This window comes from Eumetopias jubatus, unplaced genomic scaffold (assembly GCF_037043125.1).
Source record: "Eumetopias jubatus isolate StellerSeaLion01/CBP00866 unplaced genomic scaffold, mEumJub1_p1.0 scaffold_1, whole genome shotgun sequence".
NCBI classification, from domain to species: Eukaryota; Metazoa; Chordata; class Mammalia; order Carnivora; family Otariidae; genus Eumetopias; species Eumetopias jubatus.
Genome location: NW_028274807.1, coordinates 124,277,351 through 124,285,399, shown reverse-complemented (window position 1 = coordinate 124,285,399; position 8,049 = coordinate 124,277,351). Strand labels below are relative to the sequence as shown.

At 40.7% G+C, this 8,049-nt stretch overlaps 1 long non-coding RNA gene across 1 annotated transcript; it reads left to right on the top strand.

Annotated features, from left to right (window-relative positions):
- The first annotated feature begins 435 nt into the window (after window positions 1-435).
- On the top strand, window positions 436-1,921 carry LOC114205534 (uncharacterized). The gene is made up of 2 exons (XR_003608419.2): window positions 436-844; window positions 1,319-1,921. It is a non-coding gene; the product is annotated as an uncharacterized LOC114205534 (long non-coding RNA).
- Window positions 1,922-8,049: the final 6,128 nt, after the last annotated feature.

The window sequence follows — 8,049 nt, the reverse complement described above, 5'->3', positions numbered from 1 at the left end:
TTGATTTGATGTAGTTAATTAAGGAAAACACCAAACATCAAACTCCTTCAGACTCTCATTTTCCATACAATTCTGGCCTGAATGGCTTAAGGTCAGGGCTAAAGTCAGCATCACAGTTCTCCATCCTCCTCTGAAAGGTGAAAAGATCACCTGTGCCTGCCACTTAACCCCCCTGACCCTCCATAACTCCAACTACAATAAGAAGAAACTAGTACCTGTGAATGACAGAGGGTTTCAAGGACTGATAGCATTCTCCAGATCCCTGGGGGTTAGAGGAGTAAGCATTTTCTGAATCCCAAGTATTATTACAGCAGGATTTACCCTTTTTATTTTTTTTTAAGTTTCTATTTATTTATTTGAGAGAGAGCATGGAGCAATGGGGAGGGGGAGGGGCAGAGGGAGAGGGAGAGGGAGAAGTAGAAGCAGACGCCCCGCCCCGCTGAGCAAGGAGCCCGATGCAGGGCTCGATCCCAGGACTCTGAGATCAAGACCTGAGCCACAGGCAGATGCTTAACTGACTGAGCCACCCAGGATTTATCCTTTTTAGGCCTAAAAGTGTTCTTTTCTCTTTACAGATCCTAGAAAACTGATGCTCAGAGCAGGAAAGTGACCACACACAGCCAGTCGGTGGCAGTCTCAGAATGAGCAGCTGGATATCCTGATGCACTTCTTCTCTAATTCAGCTGGGACAACCAGATTGACCTGGTGGATCTGGGGGCAAAGAGCAAACACGACCTGATTCATTCATGGTGCCTGAAGAATACAGCCCTCCAGAAAAACACATCTTCTCAGAATCCTCTGTACTTTGGCTTTCCTATCCTTGCTGATACTGAAACTCCTTCAGGTAGGCCCATGCCATTTCTGTGGCCTTTTTTCCCAAAAGAATAACCAGGCTTTTCTTCTAATTTCTACTTAGTAATGTTGCAATAGTGAACTTTTTCCTTCCGTACTTCCTCATTAAAGTAATGCAGGGTTGGTTCAGAGGAAAGCTGATTTGAGGTCCTCACCTTTGTAACTGAGCCCTGGTCTCTAATTGGGATCTCCTCAGCAACATCCCTGTTGTCAATGGCAGGAAGACTTCTTCAGCTTGGTTATGAATTCTGATTTTTTTACCTTAAGTCTTGAGGACTCCCTACAAATAAAATTTTAATATAATTGGTTTCGGTGCATCTAGGAGCCTTTTAATTACCCTCTGAAAGATGCTTGGGCAACAGCTTGTTATTAGATTAAACAGTGTCAGCATCTGTATTGTAAACATGAACAGGTTTGTTACATTTTTGCAAACCAACATTTGCCTTCTATTATTTTTTTCTCTAAGGAGACTCTTTTAGGGGTACAGCTCCAATCCAATGGACAAAGTGGACACCATGCCAATGGGAACACCATCTTTTCTCCTTACTCCCCTCCACATTGGATCCTGGCCATTTCAGACACCTTCATAAAACCACAGGGCACCTTGCAATAATTCAGGAGCCCATTACACAGCAGGCCGACTCCACAGGCAGGCCCTCCCCTGCTCTGACGTAGCACACCCGGCCATTTCACTGCTCATTAACCCCTTTTCCAGAGAGTGAGCAGAGAAAACAAGAGGAGATAAAATTCAAACCCATCCGTTTGCCTCCTATTAGCTGCTGTAGTTAAAAGTTTAATGGAGGAGCAGGCTGGAATGATTAATTAATATAAAGTTTAAAGAGTGTCTCTGAAGCTCATTTGTTTAAGCTCTTCCTTTCCTCCCGAATCACCTATGGTACACGATGCGCTGGCCGCAGGACTGGGATCCAGTCGGCCAGAGGGAAGATGATCATGGCAAGGGGCTGAGGAAAGAAAACTGACATTAGATTTTCTTTCTACCAAACCCAAAATTTTATGTTATCTCATACAGCCTTTTTGAGTTTTTTAATTAAATTAGAAAAAAAAACTATCTTATGCCTAGTAAAAACCAAAATGACGGCTTCTTTCTTTGTGTATTCCATTTATAGAAACCTCACTACAGGGAAATTCATACTTCCAGAAATAATAAATCTTAATAATGTCATCAGGAAAACTGACTCTTAATGATAAAGAATTTACACAAGATACTAAGCAAACATTGCAGCAAGTTAATCGAGGCTTAAATAAACAATTAATAGTGATCATGCAAGATAAGCCCTTCAAAAGGAAGAAATAGAAGTTTGAGCTTTTCAAAAGGAATATTTACCTGTGGATAGAAAGAAATACGTATTAAATTTAAAGAAATAGACAAGCAGTATCTTCCTCTAAACAAAAGATTGTTGTCTCACACTTTATATTTGTTGGTTTATTCTGAACAGTATTTTAATATTTCATCAGAAAATTCTTTTCCCTCTAAGTGCGTGGTTTTTTCCATTATATCCAAGTGTATACCCAAACTTGAAAGGTTTTACAGAAGGAATACATCTCTAATCTTTGAAAGACATGATAAAATACATGATTTAGTGAAATTCACTTTATTATCACATTTGCAAGAATATATCCAAGGCACACAATGAGGTCTCCCTACACATATGATACAGGCTCTATTTCCTAAGTCATTTTATCCAAAACTCAAGGACAAATCACCCATAGAGCATGGAGAAATTGAGAGACTGAACTGGAATAGGAGTCAGCTGGGTTATAGCTATGGAAACTTGGACCAACCACTTCCCTCCCTGGGTCTCAAGGTGTCCTCTAACCCAACAATTTTTTGTTCTAGGAGATAGGGGATCAGATCAGATCAGAAGCAAGGCCAGATGAGTTAGAGAAGTGCAAATTCAAAGTTCAACTGAGGGTAGAAATGATACTACATGACAGGTTTGAAGCTGGAAACCTCTAATTAACTGGAAATGATGAGGGGAGGGGGAGGGAGGGCACTCTCGGTCTAGAATCTGAAGCTCAGCACTAGTGTTTTATGAATTTTACTATCTCACCTAGATATAATCAGGCTCTCAAAACTCTTTGGCAAGGGGGGAGGGAGGATTTATAAGCCATAATGCCAATCTATTAATCTACCAATGAGGATAGATATTTATAGTGACTGAAATACTCCTCATAGCTATTTAGAGTGACGGTTCCTGTTATTAAGGTGACTAGAGCCTCGAACCAGTCATCAAAACATTACCCAGTGAGTATAGAATTAGTTAGAGCTGAGCTGAGAGAGGAAGGAACAGTATATGGAACTTCTAAGGTCAGATGAAAGAAAGTGTTCTTAACCAAGGGTCTCAGACCTAGGCCTGGGTTTCAAGGCATCTGTGACCATGCTGAAACAGTATGCGAAACTACATATGAATGTGGCCATGTGCATTTTTCTAAGAGTGTCCGTAGCATTCATCATCTTCTCGACATGGCCCGTGATCTCTAAAAGTTCATGGACTGTTGGGAAACAGAAGAATAGACTCAAGATAGAGTAGTCTGAAGCAGCTCTGAGGAGTCTGAAATCAGGAGCCAGAGCTGAGTGGCAGTGTGAGGATTCTCAGGGAAGGGTTAGGTCAGGAAGGATGGGCCAAGTAGAGGCCTGGTCCAGGCCAAGTGGGATGCCCCCGCACTGACTCCAGGGACTCCACAAGAAACCTCCCTCACATGTAAAGGTGCAAGGCCTGCCATATCACCAGGGTGGGACTCCTGTACATCCTGCTGAACAGTGCAGCCAATTCTACAGGATTACTCATAAAAGACAGGAGGCGTCAGACTGGGTCCCAATCACCGCAACTTCAGCCTAGCTCATGCCAACCCCCTCTGACAGAGCACTGCCCCTCTATCCCCTATCTTTTGTCTTCCCCTAAATCCATCCTTTGATTTCTTTATGGGCAAAAGGGGACAACTCGGGAAGACCCAAGGACACCAGTGGAACACACAAGTATTACCTCTCACAAGAGCTTTTGTCAGAGTAGATGGTTGACTCATTGGGCCAAGGTGGGCATTCAAATGTAAAGTTTAATTAATTAAGATTAAATAAAATTAAAAATTAACTTCTTCAACCACACAAGCCACATTTAAAATGCTCAATAGCCACATACACTTAGTGGCTACTGTTATTGGACAACACATGTATAGGATATTTCAGTCATCACAGAAAGTTCTTTTCTATATAACCCAGCACTAATCTCTATAAACACAAACAGTAATTCCAGTAATGATTCAGAAAAGGGTAGAGCCTGAAGTGAGCAGAAATAGCTAAAATGCTTCAGGGAGGAAATTGGACTGACACTGAACCTCCAGATGAGATGACAGCACGGGAAGGGGCATTCGTTCTGAAGCATGGTAAGAAGAAAGGTAAGAATGAGGAGAAGAAACAGGCATAGACCGGGATGGAGTCTGGTGCATGTTCATGGTGAATATGTACTACAGGGATGAAGGAATGAGTGAATGGCAGGAGACAAGATAAGTAGGTAGGCTGGAGGCAGATTGCACAAGCATTTCCATATCTGGCACCGTGAGTTAGGCCTGACAATAATAGCTACCAACATTGGCTACCGTTTACTTAATGCTCACTGTGTTCCAAACTTCATACCAAGAGATTTATATAAATTATTAAATATAAATTATTAAATTTACTCCTTGCAACACCAAGAAGTAAGGACTTTTAATTCCTATGATGAGAATGACAAAACTGATGTTCGGCGAGTTTAGGTAACTAATACCACGAACAAGCAGCTTGGAAATGGGGGGCTGGCATTCACTCCCAATGCTGTTGTTTCTAGTGCTTTCACCCTACACTTGCATGCCCCTGCCTGTCTTCCAAACATCTTTCTTTTTGATTAGGAAGGGCTTTGCCTTCACCCTTTGCAATGTATATCAAGTTTCCAAGGCATCTCTTCTGGAAATCAGTTTACCATTTTCTGACACTAAGGGGAAAACTCTCTTAACAGGGCCCCCATCGTGGTCCTTAATAGTTTAGACCATGTGACATCAGCAAGAACAGGAACGGGACAGAGGAGTTTGGAAATGGCAGCATTTGGCCCTGTGGTGTGGATAAGAAGCATCTAGACAAAAAAGCTGGTGTATTCAAGGTCTCACCAACTTTTCAGTTGATGTCTAGGCCAAAAGTCATCTCCCTGTCTCCAGAGTTCCAGCCACCTATCAGAGATTCAGGGCAGGATTTCTGGCTCCCCGGGCTCTGGGCACCTTTGTGGCCCTTCTCATTGTCTCTCATTCCTCCAAAAACTTGCTTGCTACCTTTCTGTAGGTTTGGGTTTTGGAGTTTGCACATATGGATTCTTCCCCCTCATAACTATGACTACCATTTTTGCTGGCTGCTCCTAGGGCAGACGCAGTCTTGGATGTGACTAGATTGGAACAAAACATTTCCCACAATTGAGAAAGAAGTTAACATGCTTTTCCACACCTCCATACTTTTTCTATAGAAATAGAATACTTCATTAAGTTAACAAAGCATAACAATTCATCTCAAATTATTATAGACAAAAATTTATTACAGCATTTAGAGCAAGATTTAAAGAAATGCATATACCTTGTTGCTACCTTTAGCAGTCATCATTCACCACTTAATCTAATCCTGGCACTCACTCACAGCTTAAACTTGAATTCACCCTGTGTCTTTCCTTAGAGTTTAAATCCTTTTTGGGGTTGACACTTGGCTTTTTTTTTTTCTTCAGGGTATTAGAGATTTTGGCACCAAAAATATTCCACATGGTTTCTCTCTAGCTTTTCCCAATTTTAGCTACCTTCACACAGCTTATCAGTAAGACGGTGCCCCACTGTGGTCTTAGCATTTTAATTAACAGTCTTGCTGTCTAATCACTCTGTTCTTCTCATGAGAGGCTGACCTTCCACTCCATGCCATTTGCCAACAGCCAAGAAGAGAAATTAGAGTCAAGTCACATAGTATACATGGTGCAGAACGAACACACACACACACACACACACACACACAGTAGCTTTTCTCCTTTTCATGTAAGAAGGAGGTGATTTGACACAAAGGGGAAGGCCTTCTTCAACCAGGCTTTCTGTCCACAGTAGTCAATTGTTTATTTTCTTACTTGGTTGTTTTTGTTTGTTTGTTTTTTAGGTTTTATTTATTCATTTGAGAGAGAGAGCATGTGCACAAGCAGGAGGAGTGGCAGAGGAAGAGGGAGAAGCAGGCTCCCCACTGAGCTGGGAGACCAACACAGGGCTCCATCCCAGGACCCCGAGATCACCACCTGAACCAAAGGCAGACGCTTAACCAACTGAGCCACCCAGGTGCCCCTTTAATAAGGCCTAAAGACCTCCCAATTCATTCACAATCCTCCTTCTACCTACACAATATTTCAACAGAATATAATATTTTTAAGCCAGATTGAGAAAAGTTTTTCTACGATATCTTATTTTAGTAGGTTGTCAGATATAAGGGTAAAACATCCTATTCCTATGTACAAAAATAGATTTCAAATTTGTACATTATGGGAATAAGTTCTTTCTGAGTTCTATGAGGAAAGTTGCTCTTCTAACAGAATCAAAATCACAGGGAATGCCAAATGCCAACTTGTAAATTTGGGGATTATTGGAATTGGGAAATCATCATTTTGTAACCATCAGGGCAAAGATTGGTTGAAGCAAGAATCATCAATGGTTGCTAAATCTGGAGGGGAATATTGATGGTGAGCACAATATCTGCATGGTCTTAAAGGGTTTCCTTAAAGGTGGGTGAACAAAATTAGCATCACCAAAAAGAGGCAGTCAGACTACGTGTGCCTCCAGATGTAGTACTAGCTGAAGGTTATGCCTGGAATGCATCAGACTGTCAGGAAACATCAGACAAACCCAAAATGAAAAACATTCCTTTTTTTTTTTTAAGTACTGAATTCTTCAAAAATACCAATGTCTTCAACAGAAAAGGAGGCAAGCCACAAGAGACTTTTAACTCTAGGAAACAAACTGAGGGCTGCTGGAGGGGAGTTGGGTGGGGGGATGGGGTAACTGGGTGATGGGCATTAAGGAGGGCACATGATGTAATGAGCACTAGGTGTTATATGCAACTGATGAATCACTAAATTCTACCACTGAAACTAATACTACACTCTATGTGAACTAACTTGAATTTAAATAAATTTTGGAAAAAAAATACCAATGTCTTCAAAGACAAAGAAACGCTATAGAAATGTTCCAAGTTAAAAGTGACGAAAAAGACATAATAATAACTAAATATAATGCCTGATCCTAGACTGGACCCATTACTGAAAGGGGGAAAAATGCTATAAAGAACATTATTGGGTCAACTGAAAAAACTGGAATATAGAGCTTGATTAGCTCCAAGTACTGCATAATGTTAAATTGTGTTATGAATTATATTGTAATGTAAATAAATTGTATTGTGGTCAAAAGGCTATTTTTAGTCTTAGGAAATATGCACTGAGGTATTTAGAGGTAAAGGCAATGATGTATACAACATCATTTAAATCGTTCAGAAAAAAATTATGTGCGTGTATGTGTGTGTTAGTGCACAAGCACACACAAATGATAAAGCAAATCCAGCAAAATGTTAACAATAGGTGAATATGGGGAAAGAGTTCATGGACGTTCTATGTTCTATTCTTGTTCTTGCAACTGTGTTATAGGTTTAAAATTATTTCCAAATAAAAAGTTAACAACCACACACACATACACACACACACGGAAATTAGTGAAGGAAAATTCCAGGAGGGAAGGAAGACCACCCATCTCCATCCTAATGCCCTCGAGGAAAGACAGCTATCCTCATTTATCCCAGCCCCTCACTCCTCTAAGAGAGATGGCCTCTGAGAGCACCACAATTGCTTTCAGTGGCAGTTTGCTCTTCCTGTCTTGGCTTAAACTTTAATAAGTATTTTTTTCTCTCGGTCCAGCTAAGGTAAAAGTGAAAAAAGTTTTTCAATTTTTGACTTTAAAAAATTTTAGGGAAAAAGAAACAAAAGGAATAGAAAATGCAAGTATAAATCCAAGTGAGGTTACAGGCAGATTTCTCATCCTTAAATTACCAAACCACTTGACAAAATTTGGCCAGCACCATTTACTGCACTCACCTAAATTCACCATACCTCTTACTTTCTCGACTTACCCAAAGTTAATGTACCTTCA